The following is a 14,227-nucleotide window of genomic DNA, read 5'->3' on the forward strand; positions in this document are numbered from 1 at the left end:
AAGTGGATATCTTTTTCTCCTTTTCTGTGCCGCATTACCTCATCTAGCTTGTTAATGAGTACATTTGATCCTCTCGGTATCTGAAAAGTTTTCTTAATTAAAATTTTTATACCTCCCCTCAGGTTAAAGAAAAAATAGTGCATCTATCTTTATAATCAATAATATAAAGGCTCCACTGCAGGAAAAGAAAGGTTTGATGTTAACCTTCAACTGACATAAATCTCATATGTTCAGAAATGCCTGGAGGATAACATTACCCTATATTCCGGGTTTTCACTGCTGCCTTACACTCTTTTTTTGTGTAGCAGCCAAATGTCGTTCCTGATATGCTGTAGCGACCGTATACCTAGATTAGAATTCTGGAACCAGGTATCCGTTCAGACCTCCAGGTCTAATTTTCAAGAGAACAATATCGAGATCCACGTCGACCAAGAAGAGCCAAAGTTGGAATTTTAATCAAGGTCTGCCCATAAAATCTTTTTGAGTGCTTGTAAATCTGGCACTGTTGCCAATTAGTTATCACTATTATTTAGTTGAACAGCAGTGATTATTAACAGACCATTCCACCTCGGAGGGCCACGACCCCAGCGAGGCTTCGAGCATTTAGAAAAAGGAGACATTCCAGAGAGAAAGTAGTAGTGCAAACATAATCGAAGGAAGCGTGTTACTGCTGCCTGCATAAGACGTGCTTCTACATGAGTCCCATTCCTGCCTTCATTTCTTCTTCCTTTGATGAAGCCAGGAAGGACACACCAGTAAACTGCGCGTCCGACTGAATCTCAGCATATTTGCTGATCAGTCACATCTTTAATGTCTTCCTGGGTTGAGTGAAAGGTTTGATTTAACTGAAGTGAAAAGTGTGTTTTTTTTTTCTCTCCTCCCTTTGCCCCCACCCCCAAGAAATGGTTCAGATTACATTTTTGACACTTCCGTTGGTTTACGCCTATCGATATTTTTTGCCACAGTGCAACCAAACTCAAACTATTATCAACCACACTCGCTTATTAATGCAGAATGACAAATTACTGCATCAGTTGCTTAGCAGCACAAGGTGACTTACTGTGACTGCAACAAATTAGGAGCCAGTGAGCTGCACTAATTGATGTTAGCTGCAAAACAGTAGCTCCCTTACTTGCTCAAATTGAGCCGAAAGAGTACATTTACGCGTGCGCAGCGGAAAGTTACAAAAGACGTAGTAGATTAAGTGAGTGGGAAAAACTATGGCGGATGGAGTTCAATGCGAGGTGGGCGTGAGGTTATCTGCTTGGGATCCGCAAAAGATGAATCGGAATATTTTCTTGATGGTGAGGAGCTGTGAAGGAGCAAAAAAATTTAGGTGTTCATGTACACAAATCAAGCTGGTACAGTGGCCCAAAAGTGCTAATGGAACATTGTTCATTATCTCAAGGGGGTTGTCAGCCGTGGTTCAGTGGTTGCACACTGGTCACTGAGTCAAAGTTGTGGGTTCAAGTCCCACTCCAGGGACTTGAGCACACAAATCTAGCCTGACACTCCCAGTGCAGTGCTGAGGAAGTGCCGCACTGTCGGAGGGGCAGTGCTGAGGGAGCGCCGCACTGTCGGAGGGGCAGTGCTGAGGGAGCGCGGTGCTGTCTGAGGTGCCGTCTTTCGGATGGGACGTTAAACCGAGGCCCAGTCTGACCCCTCAGGTGGACATAAAAGATCCCCTGGCACTATTCCGCAGAAGAGCAGGGGAGTTCACCCCGGTCCTGCCCAATAGTTATTGCTCAATCAGCATAACAAAAACAGATTATCTGGTCATTATCACTGCTGATTGTGGGAGCTTGCTGTGTGCAATTTGGCTGCCGCGTTCCCCACATTACAACAGTGACTACAATCCAAAAGTACTTCATTGGCTGTAAAGCGCTTTGAGATGTCTGATGGTCGGGAAAGGTGTTATATAAATGCAAGTCTTTCTTACAAAAGCAAGGGAGCAGTGCTCGAGTTATGAGCTTCATCTGGAGTACTCTGGCCATCGAATCATATGAAAGATGCACTGGCCTTGGTGAGGACATGCGTAGATTCACCAGAATGATGCCAGGGCTTAAAGGGTTAAATTATGAGGACAAGTTTCATGAATTTGGCTTGTATTTTATTGGGTTTAGAAGGTTGAAGGGTTGAAGAGAAGAAAACTGTTGTAGAGATACTAAAATGCAAGGAGGAATTGGGGAAAACCAGTTCTTACAAATTCGCTTATTGCATGGTATATTACAGTGGGCCGTAATTTGCGGCCCTTGCGGTGCGAACGAGGTACACACCCGCCGCAAGTGGATCCAGGACCTTTAGCTAAGTTTGTAGATTGTTTTTGCTAGTCGGAGGCGTCTGGCCCTGAATTTGCCGTCTATGTTGCACACTTTACATCAGTTACAACTCGAGGTTTGTATCAAGATATTTAGATCCAATTAAAAATAATTAGCCTCATTTGGTTCAAACCCCCCTCTGTGGGACCTGATAACATAGGAAAGTACAGGACCTGGTCATGAAAATTAACATCCCTCAAGCATCTAACCAATTCTCCCTTAAATGTTCCACATGATCTGGCCTTTGGTTGTTCTCCACAGCAATGAGTGATTATGGTTTGATCCTGTGAATGTTCGTTATTGTGGTCATGTTTAAAACTACCACCGGAACAGATCTTGTGCAGGAATATTGTTCTCGGTGAAAGCTCAGACTTTTTAAAAGAGAGAATTGTGTATGAGCGCACCTAGTGCATGGGTTTAATGCCTCTTGAACATCAGGAAACAATTCCTGCAGCACTTAGTTGTTCACGAAGTTAAGCTCAATCTTTTCTAAATCAGTTGGAGTATTGTGTCCAATTCTGGACACCACACTTTCGGAAGAATGTCAAGGCCATTGAGAGGGCACAGAGGAAGGTTTACTAGAATGAGACTTCAGTTGTGTGGAGCGTCTGGAAAAGTTGAGATTGTTCTCGTAGCAGAGAAGATTAAGCGTAGATTTAGTGGAGGTGTTCAAGATTACGAAGGGTTTTGATCGAGTAGACGGAGAAACTGTTTCCATTGGCAGGAGGGTTGCCAACCAATGGACACAGATTTAAGAGAATTGGGAAAAGAAGCGGGGATGTGGGGAGGTGATGAGAACTGTTTTTTTTACACAGTGTGTTTATAATCTGGAATGCACTGCCTGAAAGGGCAGTGAAAGCAGCCAGACTGTTCGTGGGCCTTTGCCAATGTTTTCTGTAACCAGTTGCTAAGAGGTGGGTGAGAGCAGCTGCCTCTGTGACTTAACCCTCCAGTTTATCTCGACAACACCTCACATCCTCCTCGCCTGTGAGGACTTTGATTCTTTTTGCTCTCGTTTTGTACCTAAAATATATTATTCAGAATAAGTACTGCAAATCTGGGATTTGAATTTAAATCGGCCTCTCCAGCTTTACTTTCACAGATATCGTGTCTGGGCTTTTGCTTCAATTCAAATCTTTTGTGTAATCTAATAGCACAGGTCAAAGATGAGAAATCAAAGCCATACGTCCTGTCATTAGACTTGTTAATGGGGAAAACAAATTACCAGGGTCAATTACAATATTTACAGTGGCTTGTCTTGCTGTAGTGCATCATCTGCATGAGACAAGCAAAGCAAGATTTGTTACTATTGGTTTTCAAGGCATCTCCCAAGTGTGGCTCACGTTAAAGAGCTTCAGACTGGTTATAAATACGAATACGCCACTTCTAAATGTCTGATGATCTGATTGTGGATTTTCTTTCCCCTCTCTCTTCCTAGGTTCTGTCTGTGACTTGCCGGGACTTTGTAAGACTGCACACACCAGCCAAAGTTCAAGAGACTGGTGCTGGTGGATGCAAAATGGCACATCCCCTGTTAAGCAGTTGACGACCTGTGAGAAATGTAATCGGGTATGTAAAGGCCAATTTGTTCCTGTCGAGCAGAAATTTCAAAAAGCTGTCCAGGGCTGCGAGGTTGCAAATTGTGAGCTTGAGGTTTGCACAGCTGCACACTTGTATTTATTGCTGTATTTAAAATCTGGCAGCACAAAAGGGGGGCCACTCAGTGCATGGTGCCTGTGCTGGATGTTCATAGCAAATAATTGGGATTTTGCTACATTAAAAATAATAGTCCTGAATCAATTCAGCATTAACTTGCATTAATGGAGCAAATGCAAGGGTGCCGTTAAATTGTTACTTTCTTTATGGCGCTATGTCTCGCTTCGCGCGCCGAAATCCGGAGATGCCGCAACTTTTTGACTTGCCTTGTCTACTTCTGACTACTTTGCTGCCTTCCATCAGCTTTTGCAAGTGGCTTCGGTGTGCTACGTTCCTCCTAGATTTCTGGAGTTAAAATCCTGTCGATGACATCGGGTTCGCAACTGTGACCCGTTCAGTTGGTCCCTTCCTGCCTAGGGTGAGCAACCCCTCCGTGCCTAAACTCTGCTCGGTAAAAATGGCTGGGGGTGGGGGGGCCTCCCATCCCACCCATTCGTGTGAGGCAGGTTGGGTTAAAATCAGGCTTTGTGCTTTATTGCGTTTATAACACATAGGGCCCAAGTTTCCACAAGAAAAAAAACGGGCGCCCCTCCGAGCTGGGCGCCCGTTTTTCGCGCCTAAAATGGCGCCTAAAAATAATCCTCGGTATTCTCCACCTACTTACAGGTCCTGTGGCACTCGGCGCAGTCAGCACGAGCTGTGGGGGGGGGGGGACGGAGCCAGGTCCCGGCGCTGAAAACAGTGCCGGGACCTCTGCACGTGCGTGCTACAGTCGGCACGCAAGTGCAGTAGCTCCAGGCGCCGAACTGTGTGGGAGGGGCCCGAAGCACGCAGCCCCTAGCCCTGGCCCAATGGCCTCACTGGGGCTGCGTGAATGAAGCTCTTCCCACGGCCAGCTCCTGCTCCCCGCCCGACCAGACCCGACACTCGCTTCCCCCCCCCCCCCCCCTGCCGACCAGACCCGACCCGACACCCGCTCCCCCCCCGACCCGACACCCGCTCCCTCCGACCCGACACCCGCTCACGCCCCCCGCCGACCAGACCCGACCGGACACCCGCTCCTGTTCCCCGACCCCCCCCCCCTCTCTCTTTCCCTTCCCTCCCTCCCTCTCTCCCTCCCCTCTTCCCCTCTCTCCCTCTCTCTCTCTCTCTCTCTCTCTCTCTCTCTCTCTCTCTCTCTCTCTCTCTCTCTCTCTCTCTCTCTCTCCCCCTCCCTCTCTCTCTTCCCCCTCCCGCTCAGCGGCACGAACGGCTGCAGAATTCTCCCTGGCTGAAGCACTTTCACACAGGTAGGAAGATGGTTTATTTAATCTTTTCTTGGCTTATAAATGTTTATTCAGGTTGGATTTATTTGTATAATAAGTATGAATAAGGATTTATTGTCGAATTTAATGAGTTCCCTTCCCCCCCCACCTCGTTCTGGACGCCTAATTTGTAACCTGCGCCTGATTTTTTAATGTGTAGAATAGGTTTTTTCAGTTCTACAAAAATCTTCACTGGCTCCATTCTACTTTAGTTTGGAGTACATTTTCACTGTGGAAACTTTCAAATCAGGCGTCAGTGGCCGGACACGCCCCCTTTTGAAGAAAAAATTCTGTTCTAAACTAGAACTGTTCTACCTGACTAGAACTGCAGAAAAAAAAATGTGGAGAATTGCGATTTCTAAAATAGTCCGTTCTCCACCAGTTGCTCCTAAAAATCAGGCGCGAATCATGTGGAAACTTGGGCCCTTAGTAACAACATTGCCCTCAAAGGCAGGTGCCATTGTGGAATGTTTGGATAGGTTGACATTTTAAAATGAAGCTTCCAGTCAGACAGATCCGCGCGCCAGGTTGACAGAAACTCTTTGCAGGTGTTGAAAGTCTAACAGACACCTGTCTGATAATTGCAGATACTATGTTTAGAAAAAGTTTTGTAAAATAAAAATGGCCTAGAAAAACATTTTACTAACATTTGATACGGTTTAGCCAGAGGATTTCTTTTCAACTTTTCCTGCCTCCTTCCCAGCCGAAGTAGTATCACACACACTCGGTTTTGTCAGTCTGATTTCTAAATGTTACACCCCCCCACCCCCCACGCACCACCTGCAACCACCCCTCCCCCCGCACTCTCGCACTCTCACTCTCCCTCCCCCACCCCCCCCCAACCGCACATCACGCCCACCCACCCCATTTCGTGCAGTGGATGATGATTCACTGAGTGTCTTTAAGCGAGAGCTAGACCTGTTTCTGGCTGGGGCGGAGATCACTTCTTACAGAAGGTAGGTTCTGCAGAGAATTCAGGGACAGAGTGATCTGGCGGACTAGTTTCAATCGCCCAGATGGGCCAGAGTGGAATTTAAAAGATTTTTTTCCCCTCAAATTGGCCTGGTGTTTTTATCTCTCTTTTGCTTCCCCAAGTGTAATTTATTTGGTTCATGGGTTCTTTGCTTCAGAATTCACAGCAACACATTGCTATTAAGAACTAGTTGGTTTATTAGCAAAAGGTTTAACAATCACGTGACACATTACCAGTTTATCCACTAGCTCACAACTGCTTACCTCATCGTGGATGACCGAGACCCAACTGGCCAGAGTTTTATTGAGTCTTGTGAACATCACGTGACTGGCTAAGCCACTCCTAACTCAACAACTATTTTGTTGTTGATCTGTAAATCAAGTGCCCCCTGATTAAAGGGGACACTAAAACCGACAAATTAAACTTTGGACAGTAAACTTAAATCAAATTAAATGTTGTTGCCGGGGGTGGTGATGTACTCCAGTCCCTCTGGTGCCTCCCCCTCGCGGAAGGCTGCAAGCGTACCAGTGGACACTGCGTGCTCCATCTCCAGGGGCACCCTGGCTCGGATGTAACCGCAGAAAAGAGGCAGGCACTCTGGCTAAATGACCCCCTTGACTGCCCGCTGCTTGGACCGGCTTATGGCCCCCTTGGCCAGGCCCAGGAGCAGTCCCACGAGGAAGCCTTCCGACCTGCCCGCTCCCCTCTGCACAGGGTGCCCAAGGATTAGGAGCGTGGGACTGAAGTGCAACCAGAATTTGAGGAGTAGCCCCTTTAAATAGTGGAAAAGGGGCTGCAACCTCACACACTGAACATACACGTGGAACACTGACTCCTCCAGACCGCAGAAATTGCAGGCGGCCTGGGTGTCCGTGAACCGACTTTAAAAACTTATTGCACGGGACTGCTCCGTGCAACACCCTCCAGGCCAAGTCACCAATAAATAAAGGGAGGACTCCCGCGTAGAGAGCACTCCATTGGGGACCCTCGCCTCCTCCGGACAGGTGCATACGTTACACCAGGAGATCGCCTGGTTTGGGGTGGGGAGCGTATATGCAAGGTATTGCAATTGTGTGGGACAGGCTGGATAGACCAGAGGGTCTTTACCTGTCTGTCGTTCATATTTTGTTACGGATACACACTGTTCATTCCAAATAACTGATTTAGAAGTTCCACTGATTCGATGAGTACAAAAGCCAATGTATTATATCAAGGTCATTCTATATTTCTTGCTAAAAAAAAAAACGAGTAGCTGTAATATTCTGTCTGCCTGTTTGAAATACTGTAGCGAGTGCAGCTTTCTCCTCCCATCGCTCACCACTCTGACCCTGGCAGTTCATTGGAACTTTTGTGAGCAGCTGGTTATTGCTGTGGTGGACACAACTTGCCAGTATTGCTAATGATGGTAGATGAATTCTTTGTGTAAACTGCACAGAGTGCATTTCTTCACAAAAGCCTCTTTCTGTCAGCTGCCCCCATTATAACCCATCCAGTGTGCTGATGTTATAAAATGCTTCCCCGCTGTGAAGTGATTTGGGTTAGAATAAGGAAGAATTGATTTTTTTTGTCAATTCAGAAGCACGTCTGTTATAGAAGCAATAAGGTTAAGGACTCGTGTTGCGTCTGTCAGTTGATTAGATTTGCTTTGTGGCTCTCGCTAGCCTGTGTGCACAAGGTGTGTCACTTTGCTTGTTGTTTCAGCATGCCATTTAGGGTCTGCTCTGAAATAATTCACTTGAAATGAGGTTCCACCTTGTGCTGTACTGCTGGTGAAATGTCCTTAGAAGAATGTTTTCTCCCAGCGATTATTTTAGCCGCAGTCTTTCTGAATCTAAAAGTACTTGCCTCTTCATTGCAAGCTCTTTAACATCTTTTCCAGATCTCTATCTGTTTTAATGCCCAAATCTGATTTTCATGTTTAATTATGATTTTATAAGTCCTTTTGTGGGTCAAAAAGTTACATCTGTAAACCGTTAATTGAAGATATTTTAAGGGTCTTTGGGGCCCTTGGGTACAATGCAGTGAAACAGTGAAAGCGTGAGGCGATCAGGGATCTATACGAGTGATACCGTGGTAGGGTTTTGATACCGAGCGTTGGAAATTATTGGCAGACTGTGAATCAGGATTCAGCCACAGATGGACAAAGAGTGCACAATCTGCTTAACTACCACTGTGAAAATGACCAAACTGGGACTCTGCTTGTTTACAACCATTTTGAAGTCTTCAACCTTGAGACTTGATGGTAGAGTTGAAATGTGAGTGAAGGCACTGCCAAGTGTGTAGAACACTATTCTTTCAAGGCTATCAAAAAATAGTAGCTTCAAATCTTGCTTTTGGTCGCAAATCAAATAACATGCCAAAAGGAATTGGTTTTCATGAGTCTTGCATCTGTAAGTATTAATCTTAACCCTGCGTTTATTGTTGCAGGGTTGCCACGGTCTTCTGCAGTATCATATAGTAGTTGTCTTCTCTAGGTGACCACTCCAAGCTTGCATTGTATATTATGTTAATTGTGTCCCTAAACCACAGACATGATTTTGCACAAGAGGTTTAATTCCACACCATTGTAATGGTATAATTTCAATAATTTTAAGGTGTAGAAAAGTCTAGGGCTTGTGCTACTAGTTTAAAGTACTTCCCCTTTTTATAGGAGAAACTAAAAGCCTTACTAGAAATTTGGTTAGTGTCAGCCATGGCTCATTGGGTAGTACTCTAGGTAGGGATCAGTGCTTGGGCCCCAGCTATTCACAATATATATAATGATTTGGATGAGGGAATCAAATGTAATATTTCCAAGTTTGCTGACGACACAAAACTAGGTGGGATTGTGAGTTGTGAGGAGGATGCAAAGATGCTGCAAGGAGATTTGGATAGGTTGAGTGAGTGGGAAAACACATGGCAGATGCAGTCATCATCATAGGCAGTCCCTCGGAATCGAGGAAGATTTGCTTCCACTCTTAGAATGAGTCTTCAGATGGCTGAACAGTCCAAAACGAGAGCCACAATCCCAGCCATAGGTGGGACAGACAGTTGTTGAGAGTAAGGGAGGGTGGGACAGGTTTGCCGCATGTTCCTTCCGCTGCCTGCGCTTGTGTTCTGCATGCACTCGGCGATGAACTTCCTCCACTTAGGGCAGTCTTTGGCCAAGGTCTCCCAGGTGTCGGTGGGGATGTTGCACTTTATCAGGGAGGCTTTGAGGGTGTCCTTGTAACGTTTCCTCTGTACACCTTTGGCTTGTTTGCCATGAAGGAGTTCCGAGTAGAGCGCTTGCTTTGGGAGTCTCTTGTCTGGCATACGGACTATGTGGCCTGCCCAGCAGAGCTGATCGAATGTGGTCAGTGCTTCATTGCTGGGGATTCGACCAGGCTAAAGTTGGTGTGCCTATCTTCCCAGGAGATTTGTAGGATCTTGCGGAGACATCGTTGGTGATATTTCTCCTGCAATTTGAGGTGTCTACTGTACATGGTCCATGTCTCTGAGCCATACAGGAGGGCAGGTATTACTACAGTCCTGTAGACCATGAGCTTGGTGGCAGTTTTGAGGGCCTGGTCTTCAACACTCTTTTCCTCAGGCGGCCGAAGGCTACACTGGTGCATTGGAGGTGGTGTTGGATCTCGTCGTCTATGTCTGCTCTTGTTGATAAGAGGTTCCCGAGATATGGGAAGTGGTCCACGTTGTCCAGGGCCGCTCCGTGGATCTTGATGACTGGGGGGCATGCTGTGCGGTGAGGACAGGCTGGTGGAGGACCTTTGACTTACGGATGTTTAGCGTAAGACCCATGGTTTCGTACGCCTCAGTAAATATGTCGACTATGTCCTGGAGTTCAGCCTCTGTATGTGCGCAGACGCAGACGACGTCCGAGTACTGCAGCTCAACGACAGAGGTTGGGGTGGTCTTGGACCTGGCCTGGAGACGGTGAAGGTTGAACAGGTTCCCACTGGTTCTGTAGTTTAGTTCCACTCCAGCGGGGAGCTTGTTGACTGTGATTGTGCTAAGTTGAAGTTGATTTTATTGCCACAATGAAAGCCCTTGTGTATGGTCTCCTTCCCTGTTGGGGCACTCCGCTGACATCTGTTACAGGGGGCACCATAGCATCTGGGAGGACGAGTAATATTTCTACTGCACATTTTTTTTAAATTCCGTTTACCCGCAGTTGCGGGTAAACTGAATTTAAAAAAAAAAGTGCAGTAGAAATATTACTCATCCTAGCCTTTACGACCGTTTAACTATATGGGTTGAAGAAAAAGACCCATCAGCCAGGACCATGTGGGTGGCAAATCATGGAGCATTTAAGTATGCGTTGTTCACAAACTAATAACATTTGTGTGACTCCTGTGGTGCCGGCTATTGAATTTGTGACTTGCAACTAATCAATTTTTTTAATACCTATATCCCAAAAATCCCACATGTGCGTTTTTAAGATGAGACCTGTGCTTCATTCCACTGCCCCTGTTTTTGTTCTGCATTCGGTTCGGTTTGGCAGTGATTTTGACGCTTGTGAAAGTATTGATTTGTTCAGGCAGGGAATGCTCGACGTGCTCCTCGAGTATTTGATATGCCCGAAGGGAGATTACTGCAGGACACGGACTGATGGTGCCTGATCGTTGCAAGATCCATTGTGCAGATGTTTGACGAATCTGTTGAGAAAGGGAACCACGCTCGCTGCCTCACAGTGTCAAGTTCCCATCTCCGTAAGGCTGAGAAAGCACTCGGTGTCTTAGATTAATTTCCCTGCCCTGTCCCACCAATTTCCTATTCTCTTCCTACTCCTCCCTCACCCCACCTTCTCCCCCCCCCCCCCCCCCCGCAAAAACAATCCCACCCCAACCCCCGCCCCTATAAACAATCCTCAGTCCAACTATTGCCACTCGTATCACAAAAAACTAGATTGATTGCAACAGCAGTGGGGACTAATACCTTCCAGAGCACGAGCCAATGGGCTTACGTTGCATGGGGTTACATTTTTAAAAAATTTGTTCTGGGATGTGGGCATCGCTGGCAAGTCTAGCATTTATTGGTGGTGAGCCGCCACCTTGAACCGCTGCAGTCCGTGAGCTGAAGGTGCCGTTAGGGAGGGAGTTCCAGAATTTTGACCCAGTGACGATGAAGGAACGGCAGATATATTTTCAAGTCAGGATGGTGCGTGACTTGGAGGTGGTGGTGTTCCCATGCCCCTGCTGCACTTGTCCTTCTAGGTGGTAGAGATTGTGGGTTTGGGAGGTGCTGTTGAAGAAGCCTTGGTGAGTTGCTGCAGTGCATCTTGTAGATGGTGCACACTGCAGCCACGGTGCGCCAGTGGTGGAGGGAGTGAATGTTTAAGGTGGTGGATGTGGTGCCTATCAAACGGGCTGCTTTGTCCTGGATGGTGTCAAACTTCTTGATTGATGGAGCTGCAACTCACCCAGGCAAGTGGAGTGTGCTCCATCACACTCCTGCCCTGTGCCTTGTAGATGGTAGAAAGGCTTTGGGGAGTCTGGATGTGAGACACACTCTGTGGAATACCCAGCTTCTGACCTGCTCTTGTTGTCACAGAATTTATGTGGCTGGTCCAGTTAAGTTTCTGGTCAATGGCGACCCCCCAGAATGTTGATGGGGGATTTGGCGATGGTAATGCCTTTGAATATCAAGACGAGGTGGTTAGACTCTTGCTTGGAGATGGCGATTGCCTGGCACTTGTATGGCGCAAATGTTACTTACCACTTACTGAATATGTGCATGAATTATTTACATGATTTTTGTTTTTAATTTGGCAGAGGAGTAGCGGAATAGAGCGAGAGAGAACATCTTTTATGTAACAATATACGCTGCTCCCTTCCTCTACATTTTTTCTTCCCTCCACCTTTTGTGCACCAGGTAATGCAGGCAAACTGCTCCTGGACCTCTGTAAAGGACAAGAGAACATGAGAAATAGACCTTTTGGCCCCTCGAGCCTGCTCCGCCATTCAATAAGGTCATGGCTGATCTGATCTGATCTTGACCTCAACTCCATTTCCCTACCCGTACCCCATAACACTTGATTCCCTTATCAGGCAGCTCTGAATCACTTGCTTGTGGGCGACATGTATAAGAGCAGCACGAATTAACTTGATTCTATTGATTTTTGAAAAAAATAAAGTCCCTCTCCCTTTCCATTTGTCTCAACGTCCATCCCCTTGTTAAATGCTCCCTTTCTCTACTTAACCCAATTTTTGTGTGTCCTCAGTTGACAAAAATGCATCAAGGTGCGAGCCTGCATCCTACTCCTCTATAGTGCACGACTTTGCTGTATATTTTTTTTTAGTACACGAGATCTGTTGAAGAAGAGAGAGTATATACAATATAAACAGTTGTAGTATTTATTTCAACTCTGGTATGTATGCATGCTCCCACCAACTCGCCCCTTCTAATTTTCTCTTGCCTGAAGCGAACAGGATCGATATCTGGGACCTGATTAATGTTGAAGGGTAACGATTTCCCTTGAAGTCGCAGTAATAAATGTGTGTTCTTTTTATTTTAAAAGCTGTATTCGGTGTTGTGTTGTCAACTGGGCAAATTGGCAGTTGGTATCTCATTCAGGAACAAAAAGCCAGGAGAGCTGGAAACTCCCAGTAATGGATTAATTGGCCTGATAATGGGGTGTGCAGCAGCAATCCTTTTTTCTTTTCTTTTGTTCTCCGGCCTGAGAGAAGTGCTGCTCTGCTTGTTCTTTGACAACGCTTAATTATCCTTGTGGCATATTTGGAAAATGCTGGGCTCGAATCTGCTGTCAAGTGTCGTGATTTTACATATTCCTTCCTAACAATTGGGAGAATGGGCACTTTGAATGTAACCGCGGGTCCAGTTATAAGGGTGCACGCTGCCTTTAGAGCTGTGAAGGAATCCCTGCCGGGACTGAAAGATGTGCCACAGCTTCCACACTGAGGAGAGCAGCTGTAAATTTGTGTCAGTCAGTACATCAGGTAAACGTAACGACTTATTTTAATTTTACTTTGCAAAGAATTCGATTTTTCAAACTCTCTCCCTTTAATGAGGAGGAAATTGGACATTTGTGATGAAAATGGCTTCAGAAAAAATTGGTTTATCAGCACCAGGGGTATATTGATCTGTCAGAAAGCTGTATCATGCTTTTGTATGTGATGTCTCCCACTCTCCCAGTTGTGTTGGTCAATAATCAGATGGACCAAATGAAAGAAAAACGTGGTTAAGATAATTGTAGTTGAGTTTTGTTTTCACGGATTAAAAATGACATTTCGTACACAATGTCAGGATGAATGGGATCTTAACGATGTTTTCAAAGCTCTCCTTTCAAATCTCCCAGTGTGTGTTTGGATAGAGTAATCAAACCCATTTTAGGGGTCTGACAATGTCGTCCTATACAGAACCACAGTGAATGGCAGTTCCACATTTGCATGTGTGTCTAACCAGCTTGTGCTCTTAGTGAGATTACAGGTTGGGGATGAATCCGAGACCGCACTCTCCAGCGAACTCCTAACCCCAAGCAGCTGGGTGCAAGCGGCACTAAATTCCGATGTCTTTCATTCCGCCAGTTTGCGTTCGATTTGATCCAACTCCAAGACGAGAGAGGATGCAGTGCAGACCAAAGATGCTTTATCAGTTTATTTAAAAAAAAATCTTTCCACTTCAGTCGGAGATTTTTTTTTAACTACTTGTTTTTATATCTCTCTAGCTTCTCACAGATTGTCCTCTGCCCCCAGCATTCTGGTGATTCAGTTATTCAGCGCAGCATATGATGGGAACATTTTTTTTCCAAGATTATTACAGTAGCCGAGGAGAGCAACAGTCGCTGGTGTAAAAACAGAAAATGCTGCAAACACTCAGCAGGTCAGGCAGCAAGAAATGTGCATTTTTATACATTTATAGCACCTTTCACAAATTTTATTTTTTTGGAGTGCAGTCACTGCTGTAATGTGGAAAATGCGGCAGCTAATTTGCACACAGCAAGCTCCCACAAACAGCAATGTGATAATGACCCGATC

At 45.9% G+C, this 14,227-nt stretch overlaps 1 protein-coding gene across 5 annotated transcripts in view; it reads left to right on the plus strand.

Annotated features, from left to right (window-relative positions):
• Positions 1–14,227, plus strand: part of sipa1l3 (signal-induced proliferation-associated 1 like 3) — a 230,675-nt gene that overhangs the window by 62,739 nt on the left and 153,709 nt on the right. For 4 of the 5 annotated variants that reach the window (XM_070867704.1, XM_070867703.1, XM_070867706.1 and 1 more), the window contains exon 2: positions 3,757–3,887. The exons of the other annotated variant lie outside the window; for it this stretch is intronic. The gene's annotated coding sequence lies outside the window, so the exon portion shown is untranslated. The remainder of the gene's footprint in view (positions 1–3,756; positions 3,888–14,227) is intronic. 5 annotated transcript variants of the gene reach the window in all.

The sequence above is a fragment of the Pristiophorus japonicus genome, chromosome 26 (assembly GCF_044704955.1).
Source record: "Pristiophorus japonicus isolate sPriJap1 chromosome 26, sPriJap1.hap1, whole genome shotgun sequence".
NCBI lineage: Eukaryota > Metazoa > Chordata > Chondrichthyes > Pristiophoridae > Pristiophorus > Pristiophorus japonicus.